The following is a 10,544-nucleotide window of genomic DNA, read 5'->3' on the forward strand; positions in this document are numbered from 1 at the left end:
TTGGCTGATTTCATTCAGCACAATATTTTGAAGACAAATCTATACATAGTATATTTCAGATTTTAATTGTCCTTTGGGGGTGTGGTCCAAGTGTTTCCATGTTCTTGAATAAACAAAATAATGGCACACACAGGTTGAAAAGTAGCAAGAATACTTCATGCAAAGTAAAGTAATAGTATAGGATAGAAAGGAATAGGTTTTTCAAGATTGACAGCCAGCCATGGAAATGGAGATAGCCAAGGGCCCCAGGTTACTGCCTGGCTTCTCTTCTTATGGTTATAAAGGAAGGAAGGGCTGGCTACTAATGGGTATAGTTTGAGAGGTTCTCTACTTTGATTGACAGATTAGGCCATATAATCATTTTTCTACTGCTCATGTTCCTTCCCTACAGCATCTTTGAATCATGTGCACACCCACATTATACATAGGCATATAGACCAATAGGGGACTCTCCCTAAAAGTTTGGTTTTGCTTTACTGTGTGTGTATCCCAAATCAGCTCAAGACAGACTGGCCTTCTGGTCTCTTCCTGGACATAAGGGGAGTAGAATTTAGATAGAATCTGCTTAAGTTGGTAGTGGCCAAGGGGAGAAGAAAGGTATTCCTTTGTTCAGGGAGAAGTGTGAGCAGCTTGCAGGTGGGGTCCTGGGCTGCGTTGCTGCGTGTTTTGCTCAGAGAGGGTGTGCACAGGTAGGGGACACAGGCAAGCATGTATATTTGGTGTGTGGCATCTGAGATTACTAAACTAATCCCTGTGCTTGCTTCCGAGATGCAGCAGAGAATGTCTACCAGGAGTGAAAAGCGCGAATCTTACTAAAGCCACGAAGCACTCAGACTATTTCTAAATACATGGCCACCAGCAAGGAACGCTCACCTCGATCACCACCACGCCGTAGTCTTTTAAAGCTCATTTGCATTAAGAGAAGGAAAAAGGCCCTACTTGTAAAAGATGGGATTGTATATTGACAAGAATCTGAAAGACAAAAACTCTGGAGTTACAGTCACACCTATAGTTCCAACACTCAGGAGGCTGAGGCAGGATTAGATTGCAGAGTGACAGCCCATCTCCAATTAAGAAAAAGAGTACTGAGATAAAAATAAAAATCTAATAAATATGCTAGATATTTAGACATTAAGCTGGAAATAAACAATGGTGATTAGGAAGCGCAGGCAAAAGGTCCGCCTCTAGCTGGGCTGGCCCAGGAAGGCTCTACAGGAGGGGAACCGCCCAAGCTAAGGCCTGCAGCCGGTCACGGGGGAGAAGGAGGCATGTGTGAGACACCGAGGATCAGCAAGAAAGCCACTGTGGGAGCAGCTGAATGGGGCCCTGTGGGGACGGGGCCTGTGGGGCCTGTGGGCAGAGAAAGACGGCGGAATTCTACTGTAGGACTAGAATCCGTGAAGGCCTTCAAACACATTTATACCTTTAAAATCGTGTGTGTGTGTGTGTGTGTGTGTGTGTGTGTGTGTGTGTGTGTGTGTACTTTTTTTTTCGAGACAAGGTTTCTCTGCATAACTTTGGAGCCTGTCCTGAAACACACTCTGTAGACCAGGCTGGCCTCAAACTCACAGAGATCCGCCTGCCGCTGCCTCCCGAGTGCTGGGATCAAAGGCGTGCGCCACCAACGCCCGGCGTGTGTACTTGTAAAATAGGGTTTTCCTCCCCTTCCTCTTTTGCGTCTCCTCCCCTTTGTCTTTTCCTGGATCTGGAAGGTCCAACAGAGGCCGATGATTTGGAGGTGGGATTTGTTGGCTGGTTTTTCGGAGTTTGGGAGGAACCCAGGGGCCTGGCACCGGAGAGGCCTGCACCTACACACTCGTGAGTCTGACCTCCTGGTCCCCTCCTCCTGGTTTAGTAACTGTTAGGGCCCTTCATTAGAACCAATTTTAAACTTTAACTACAGACCCCTCCACACCCCGCCTTCCATTATTTCCTCATAAATCTTTGTGCGCACTCCGCATCTTTCTAGAAGTAACGAATTTCCAGACCAGTAAGTGAAGCTCCTGGTGACACAACTTGGCCATTTTGTGGCCTGGGAGGGTGAAAAACCCGAGGAGCGGGCTGAGAAGGAGGGGACTGGGAAGACAGAGGGACAGAGAGGACAGAGACGACCTCCGCATCCCACCCCCCACCAGGCTGATCATCGTCCACTCCTCCAGGTCTGTCCCCGCCTCGCTGAGCTGCGTGTGCCCAGCATCCCGAGTTGAGGACCACCCAGATCCTCCAGCAGGGACTTGATCCGGAACCTCAGAGAAGTTCCAAATCCTTCCACTAGAGGGCACAGGCGCGCTTCGCAGAACCGAGATTGGGCGGAGCTTCGGATCTGAACCAGACTACTGGGGGGCGGGGAAGGCCCTGGAGCCTTCTTCTCCCGGATGCGTGGACTCTCCAAGCACCCCCTCACGCATACACCCATGCACCCCGGAGACTGCAGGGGCCAGATCCGCAGCAGCTGAGCAGCCCTGCCGACTGGTGGGCGACATGCCTGTCACCGTCACATCCTGCACTTGTGGTCTTTGGGCCTCTCTGGTACATGTGCTGAATGGTTCCTTTCGCCATTGTTAACTCTTCTATTGACTTCTTAGCTGGCTCCTGCACTGTTTACAGTTCTATATCGAGGTTGCTCATTCCTTTATATTAGCTAAGCATTTCCATTCCTTTTACATTCCGACCTTAGTTTCCCCTCCTTCCTCTCCTCCTGTTCCTTACCCCTCCCCCTGCTGCCCTTCCACACCACCCTGTCCTCCTCAGTTTCCATCAGAATAGGGACAGGCCTCTCATGGGTGTCAACAAAGGGCCTCCTTTTTATTAAGGCTGGGCCAGGCAACCCAGTATGGAGAATAGATTCCCCAAAGCCAGCTCAAGCGTTAGGGACAGGTCCCGCTCCGACTGCTAAGAGTCCCACAAATAGACCAAGCCACACAACTGTCACTCGTATGCAGAGGGCCTAGGTCGGTCTCACACAGGCTCCCTGGCTGTTGGTGCAGAGTCTGCGAGCTCCTAGGAGCCCAGGTTAGTTGTTTCTGTGGGTTTCCCTGTGATGACCTTGACCTCCCTGACACATACAATTCTTCCTCCCTGTCATCAACAAGACTCCAGGTAGGTAGTTCATTTTAAACAAGTGTCCAGTGTTGCTTCCAGATTTTCCAAATCCTTACATAAAAATGTAAATTCTGCCTTTGTCTCCATGGACACAGCATCACTTCACTTAGCCTGTATCCAATAAGCCTAGCAGCTGGGATGCGGGATGTGACACTGTCCAGAATGGCGTCTGTCCATTCTGCCTCCTGGTTTTTTTTTGTGTGTGTGTGTGTGTGTTCTTTTTGTTTGTTTGGGTTTTCTGTGTTTGTTTTCTTTTTTTTTTCCTCTCGTGCTTTATGTACCACATGCTGTCCAGAAATCTATTTGGGATTTATTTTGAGAACCAATTTGAAAGAGCATCTTCCTTCTCCCAACACCTGAGGGCACCAGGCTACCTGGAGTCGGGCTTGAGAGTGTTCTGCAGACCATTGGATCAGTCCCCACCCCCAGGTGCAGACACAGCCCAGGGCAAGGGGTCCACTTTGCTGGATGGCAAACACGTCTGTCCGTTGGGTCCCAGCAGCCCCTGCAGAGCGCTCACACAGCTCAGACACGGTGGCAGGGGTGGGCCACAGGCACTCTGAAGCTGAACCACAAGCTGGGCCTGTGAACCGCTACCCCCGTGGCCCATCACTGCAGTACGGTTCCCTCTAGTCCTCTCTAGTCCTCTCTTTAAAATGTTCTTGTTGAGCTGGGCGGTGGTGGCGCACGCCTTTAATCCCAGCACTCAGGAGGCAGAGGCAGGCGGATCTCTGTAAGCTTGAGGCCAGCCTGGTCTGCATAGTGAGTTCCAGGACAGTCAGACTCTGTGAGAGACCCATCTCAAAGAACAAGGCAGAGCATGCTTCTCAGCATGTGTGCATCACGCACAGCGGCGGGCTTCTATCCGACACTATCATACGTGTGCACAATGGTTTGTTCACCGTCATCCAATTACCTGCTTTTGTCCTTTCTATTCCGGGGAACATGGGTCGACATCCCCTTGTCAACTAACCCCTGGTCCTCCCGTGTGTCTTTTTAAAAACGAGACCCAGTTTTCAGTGCTAGTGTCTCTAGCTTCTGTATTGTTTCGGGAAGGATAGCTATTTCTAAGTTTCTGGTTGCTGGAAGGAAGGGGAAGACGGGATTTCCGCACCTGTGCTCTACCTCTTCCTACTTGAACTTGGATTTTTTTGTATTTGTTCATTGTTGAGCTTCACAAGCGCACTGCAGAGAACAGTGCAACATGGGAAACAATCTAGAAGCAGCCACTAGAGATCGGCAGGCCTGGGCCCTGGTCCCAGCGTAGAAGTTACCTTCCTGTCTCCTTGGCCATCCACCCACACAGCAGACACCTCTGGTGTGGTGCTAGGAGTCTGTCCTATGTGATCATCTAACACAGGCCTCTTCAGAGAGGGCTACAGATTGCTCTGTGAGCGAACCTTCTCCTACACAAGCTACCTGGAAGGAGATGTGTTCTTTGGTAGTCACACAGCCAAATGCCTTCAGCATCAGGCCAACTCCGATTCTCCTAACCGTACATACATACAGGGTCTCACTTTGCCTGGTCTCATGCGTCCCTCAGCTGTGCGCTGATTTGTACACTGTTAAGATTTTGTCCCCTCACCCACAAAAAAAGATTTTGTGCACATGGCATCCTTTCCCTTGTCTTGTGATTGTTTTCCTTTGCCCAAGCTGAAGAGGTTTGAATTCTTCTTTTTCTGTTTTTTTTTTGCATATGATTATTGGCACAAGTTCATTTTCTTACTTTATTCATTCACTTCTTTTACCCATAGCCCATCTTCATTCTCTTCCCTCCAAAGGTAACCGTTTTATTATGGTAATAGACATATGTTTGAATGTGTTTTTGTTGGTAAAATGTGTATTGTTGGTGATTTTATTTTGCCATGTAACATTTTCTCAGTTTTCAACATCCAACCGTACTGTAAACATCTCATTCGGAGTGTCTGATTTCCATATAACACTCCATCCCACGGCTGACTCTTGATTGTCCTTATTTCTCCCCACAGAAACGTGCACCGTGAACATCTCTGTGTTCCCTTCTGGGCCTGCGTGGGGATTTCCTGTGGAGGGAAGGATTGCTCCGCAGAGGCAATGCACACGAGGGACTGAGTTCCACCCAGGAGAGCCAGCCTCCTTTCTACCTACCCCAACAAGGCTGCACCTCCTAATCCTTCTCATAGCCATCTATGCTTCAGTGATGCAAGATTGACGTCTTAGCGTCAGCCAGCTTCCCAACAAAGGCCAGCCAACACACGCAAATGCTGTGCTGTCTGTATCTCTCTAATTCTGTAGCATATTTTCATATGCTTATCAGCTTAGATTTCTCATCTGACTGCCTGTTTGTGGCTTGCTCACTTTTTGTTTTTTAAATTTACTTTATGTGTATTTGTGTGTGCTGACTGTGTACAGAAGAAGGCATCACATCTTCTGGAACTGGAGTTACAGTGATTGTTAGCCCCCATATGTGTGCTTGGGAGCTGAACCTGAGTCCTCTGCAAATCAGTAAGCACTATAAACCACTGTCCATCTCTCTACCTGTAAACCACTCCATCTCTACCCTGTAAACCACTGTCCTTCTCTCTACCTGTAAACCACTCCATCTCTACCCTGTAAACCACTGTCCTTCTCTCTACCTGTAAACCACTGTCCATCTCTCTACCTGTAAACCACTGCCGATCTCTACCTGTAAACCACTGTCCATCTCTACCTGTAAACCACTCCATCTCTCTACCTGTAAACCACTGTCCATCTCTCTACCTGTAAACCACTGTCCATCTCTCTGCCTGTAAACCACTGTCCATCTCTACCTGTAAACCACTCCATCTCTCTACCTGTAAACCACTTCATCTCTCTACCTGTAAACCACTGTCCATCTCTACCTGTAAACCACTGTCCATCTCTCTACCTGTAAACCACTCCATCTCTCTACCTGTAAACCACTGTCCATCTCTCTACCTGTAAACCACTGTCCATCTCTCTCCCTGTAAACCACTCCATCTCTCTCCCTGTAAACCACCGTCCATCTCTCTACCTGTAAACCACTGTCCATCTCTACCTGTAAACCACTGTCCATCTCTCTACCTGTAAACCACTCCATCTCTCTACCTGTAAACCACTGTCCATCTCTCTACCTGTAAACCACTGTCCATCTCTACCTGTAAACCACTGTCCATCTCTCTGCCTGTAAACCACTGTCCATCTCTCTGCCTGTAAACCACTCCATCTCTACCTGTAAACCACTCCATCTCTCTATCTGTAAACCACTGTCCATCTCTCTGCCTGTAAACCACTGTCCATCTCTCTGGCCTGTAAACCGCTGTCCATCTCTCTACCTGTAAACCACTCCATACCACTCCATCTCTCTACCTGTAAACCACTCCATCTCTCTACCTGTAAACCACTGTCCATCTCTACCTGTAAACCACTGTCCATCTCTCTACCTGTAAACCACTCCATCTCTCTATCTGTAAACCACTGTCCATCTCTCTACCTGTAAACCACTCCATCTCTCTACCTGTAAACCACTGTCCATCTCTCTACCTGTAAACCACTGTCCATCTCTACCTGTAAACCACTCCATCTCTACCTGTAAACCACTGTCCATCTCTCTACCTGTAAACCACTGTCCATCTCTCTGCCTGTAAACCACTCCATCTCTCTACCTGTAAACCACTGTCCATCTCTCTACCTGTAAACCACTCCATCTCTCTCCCTGTAAACCACTGTCCATCTCTCTGGCCTGTAAACTGCTGTCCATCTCTCTACCTGTAAACCACTCCATCTCTACCTGTAAACCACTCCATCTCTCTACCTGTAAACCACTCCATCTCTCTACCTGTAAACCACTCCATCTCTACCTGTAAACCACTCCATCTCTCTACCTGTAAATCACTCCATCTCTCTATCTGTAAACCACTCCATCTCTCTACCTGTAAACCACTGTCCATTTCTCTACCTGTAAACCACTCCCATCTCTCTACCTGTAAACCACTCCATCTCTACCCTGTAAACCACTGTCCATCTCTACCTGTAAACCACTGTCCATCTCTCTACCTGTAAACCACTCCATCTCTCTACCTGTAAACCACTCCATCTCTCTACCTGTAAACCACTCCATCTCTACCTGTAAACCACTGTCCATCTCTCCACCTGTAAACCACTCCATCTCTCTACCTGTAAACCACTGTCCATCTCTACCTGTAAACCACTCCATCTCTCTACCTGTAAACCACTCCATCTCTCTATCTGTAAACCACTGTCCATCTCTCTACCTGTAAACCACTGTCCATCTCTACCTGTAAACCACTGTCCATCTCTCTGCCTGTAAACCACTGTCCATCTCTCTGCCTGTAAACCACTCCATCTCTACCTGTAAACCACTCCATCTCTCTATCTGTAAACCACTGTCCATCTCTCTGCCTGTAAACCACTGTCCATCTCTACCTGTAAACCACTGTCCATCTCTCTACCTGTAAACCACTCCATCTCTCTACCTGTAAACCACTGTCCATCTCTCTACCTGTAAACCACTGTCCATCTCTACCTGTAAACCACTGTCCATCTCTCTGCCTGTAAACCACTGTCCATCTCTCTGCCTGTAAACCACTGTCCATCTCTCTGGCCTGTAAACCGCTGTCCATCTCTCTACCTGTAAACCACTCCATACCACTCCATCTCTCTACCTGTAAACCACTCCATCTCTCTACCTGTAAACCACTGTCCATCTCTACCTGTAAACCACTGTCCATCTCTACCTGTAAACCACTCCATCTCTCTACCTGTAAACCACTCCATCTCTCTACCTGTAAACCACTCCATCTCTACCTGTAAACCACTGTCCATCTCTCCACCTGTAAACCACTCCATCTCTCTACCTGTAAACCACTGTCCATCTCTACCTGTAAACCACTGTCCATCTCTCTACCTGTAAACCACTCCATCTCTCTATCTGTAAACCACTGTCCATCTCTCTACCTGTAAACCACTGTCCATCTCTACCTGTAAACCACTGTCCATCTCTCTGCCTGTAAACCACTGTCCATCTCTCTGCCTGTAAACCACTCCATCTCTACCTGTAAACCACTCCATCTCTCTATCTGTAAACCACTGTCCATCTCTCTGCCTGTAAACCACTGTCCATCTCTACCTGTAAACCACTGTCCATCTCTCTACCTGTAAACCACTCCATCTCTCTACCTGTAAACCACTGTCCATCTCTCTACCTGTAAACCACTCCATCTCTACCTGTAAACCACTGTCCATCTCTCTGCCTGTAAACCACTGTCCATCTCTCTGCCTGTAAACCACTGTCCATCTCTCTGGCCTGTAAACCGCTGTCCATCTCTCTACCTGTAAACCACTCCATCTCTCTACCTGTAAACCACTCCATCTCTCTACCTGTAAACCACTGTCCATCTCTACCTGTAAACCACTGTCCATCTCTACCTGTAAACCACTCCATCTCTCTACCTGTAAACCACTCCATCTCTCTACCTGTAAACCACTCCATCTCTACCTGTAAACCACTGTCCATCTCTCCACCTGTAAACCACTCCATCTCTCTACCTGTAAACCACTGTCCATCTCTACCTGTAAACCACTGTCCATCTCTCTACCTGTAAACCACTGTCCATCTCTACCTGTAAACCACTGTCCATCTCTCTGCCTGTAAACCACTGTCCATCTCTCTGCCTGTAAACCACTCCATCTCTACCTGTAAACCACTCCATCTCTCTATCTGTAAACCACTGTCCATCTCTCTGCCTGTAAACCACTGTCCATCTCTACCTGTAAACCACTGTCCATCTCTCTACCTGTAAACCACTCCATCTCTCTACCTGTAAACCACTGTCCATCTCTCTACCTGTAAACCACTGTCCATCTCTACCTGTAAACCACTGTCCATCTCTCTGCCTGTAAACCACTGTCCATCTCTCTGCCTGTAAACCACTGTCCATCTCTCTGGCCTGTAAACCGCTGTCCATCTCTCTACCTGTAAACCACTCCATACCACTCCATCTCTCTACCTGTAAACCACTCCATCTCTCTACCTGTAAACCACTGTCCATCTCTACCTGTAAACCACTGTCCATCTCTCTACCTGTAAACCACTCCATCTCTCTATCTGTAAACCACTGTCCATCTCTCTACCTGTAAACCACTCCATCTCTCTACCTGTAAACCACTGTCCATCTCTCTACCTGTAAACCACTGTCCATCTCTACCTGTAAACCACTCCATCTCTACCTGTAAACCACTGTCCATCTCTCTACCTGTAAACCACTGTCCATCTCTCTGCCTGTAAACCACTCCATCTCTCTACCTGTAAACCACTGTCCATCTCTCTCCCTGTAAACCACTGTCCATCTCTCTGGCCTGTAAACCGCTGTCCATCTCTCTACCTGTAAACCACTCCATCTCTACCTGTAAACCACTCCATCTCTCTACCTGTAAACCACTCCATCTCTCTACCTGTAAACCACTCCATCTCTACCTGTAAACCACTCCATCTCTCTACCTGTAAATCACTCCATCTCTCTATCTGTAAACCACTCCATCTCTCTACCTGTAAACCACTGTCCATTTCTCTACCTGTAAACCACTCCCATCTCTCTACCTGTAAACCACTCCATCTCTACCCTGTAAACCACTGTCCATCTCTACCTGTAAACCACTGTCCATCTCTCTACCTGTAAACCACTCCATCTCTCTACCTGTAAACCACTCCATCTCTCTACCTGTAAACCACTCCATCTCTCTACCTGTAAACCACTCCATCTCTACCTGTAAACCACTGTCCATCTCTCTACCTGTAAACCACTCCATCTCTACCTGTAAACCACTGTCCATCTCTCCACCTGTAAACCACTCCATCTCTCTACCTGTAAACCACTGTCCATCTCTCTACCTGTAAACCACTCCATCTCTCTACCTGTAAACCACTCCATCTCTCTACCTGTAAACCACCGTCCATCTCTCTATCTGTAAACCACTTCATCTCTCTACCTGTAAACCACTGTCCATCTCTCTACCTGTAAACCACTCCATCTCTCTACCTGTAAACCACTGTCCATCTCTCTACCTGTAAACCACTCCATCTCTCTACCTGTAAACCACCGTCCATCTCTCTATCTGTAAACCACTTCATCTCTCTACCTGTAAACCACTGTCCATCTCTCTACCTATAAACCACTGTCCATCTCTCTCCCTGTAAACCACTGTCCATCTCTCTAGCCCCTTTCCATTTTTTTTATTGCTGTTGCTATCTTAGTCACTGTCTTATTGCTATGAAGAGACAGCATGACCATGGCAACTCTTACAAGAGAAAGCACTTAATTGGGGGCTTGCTAACAGAGCTTAGTTCATTATCATCATTTCCAGGATCATGGCATCAGGCATGACCGTCATTGTACTGAAGACATAGTTGAGAGACACATTGTGATCTTCAGACTGAAGGAGAG

The 10,544-nt window shown here is 47.7% G+C and overlaps 1 long non-coding RNA gene across 1 annotated transcript; it reads left to right on the forward strand.

The window, feature by feature from the left end:
* Nucleotides 1-1,700: 1,700 nt before the first annotated feature.
* Nucleotides 1,701-5,600, forward strand: LOC121141798. Its single transcript, XR_005878736.1, has 3 exons — nt 1,701-1,818; nt 2,160-2,529; nt 5,091-5,600. It is a non-coding gene; the product is annotated as an uncharacterized LOC121141798 (long non-coding RNA).
* Nucleotides 5,601-10,544: the final 4,944 nt, after the last annotated feature.

The sequence above is a fragment of the Mesocricetus auratus genome, unplaced genomic scaffold, assembly GCF_017639785.1.
Source record: "Mesocricetus auratus isolate SY011 unplaced genomic scaffold, BCM_Maur_2.0 Super-Scaffold_100008, whole genome shotgun sequence".
NCBI classification, from domain to species: domain Eukaryota; kingdom Metazoa; phylum Chordata; class Mammalia; order Rodentia; family Cricetidae; genus Mesocricetus; species Mesocricetus auratus.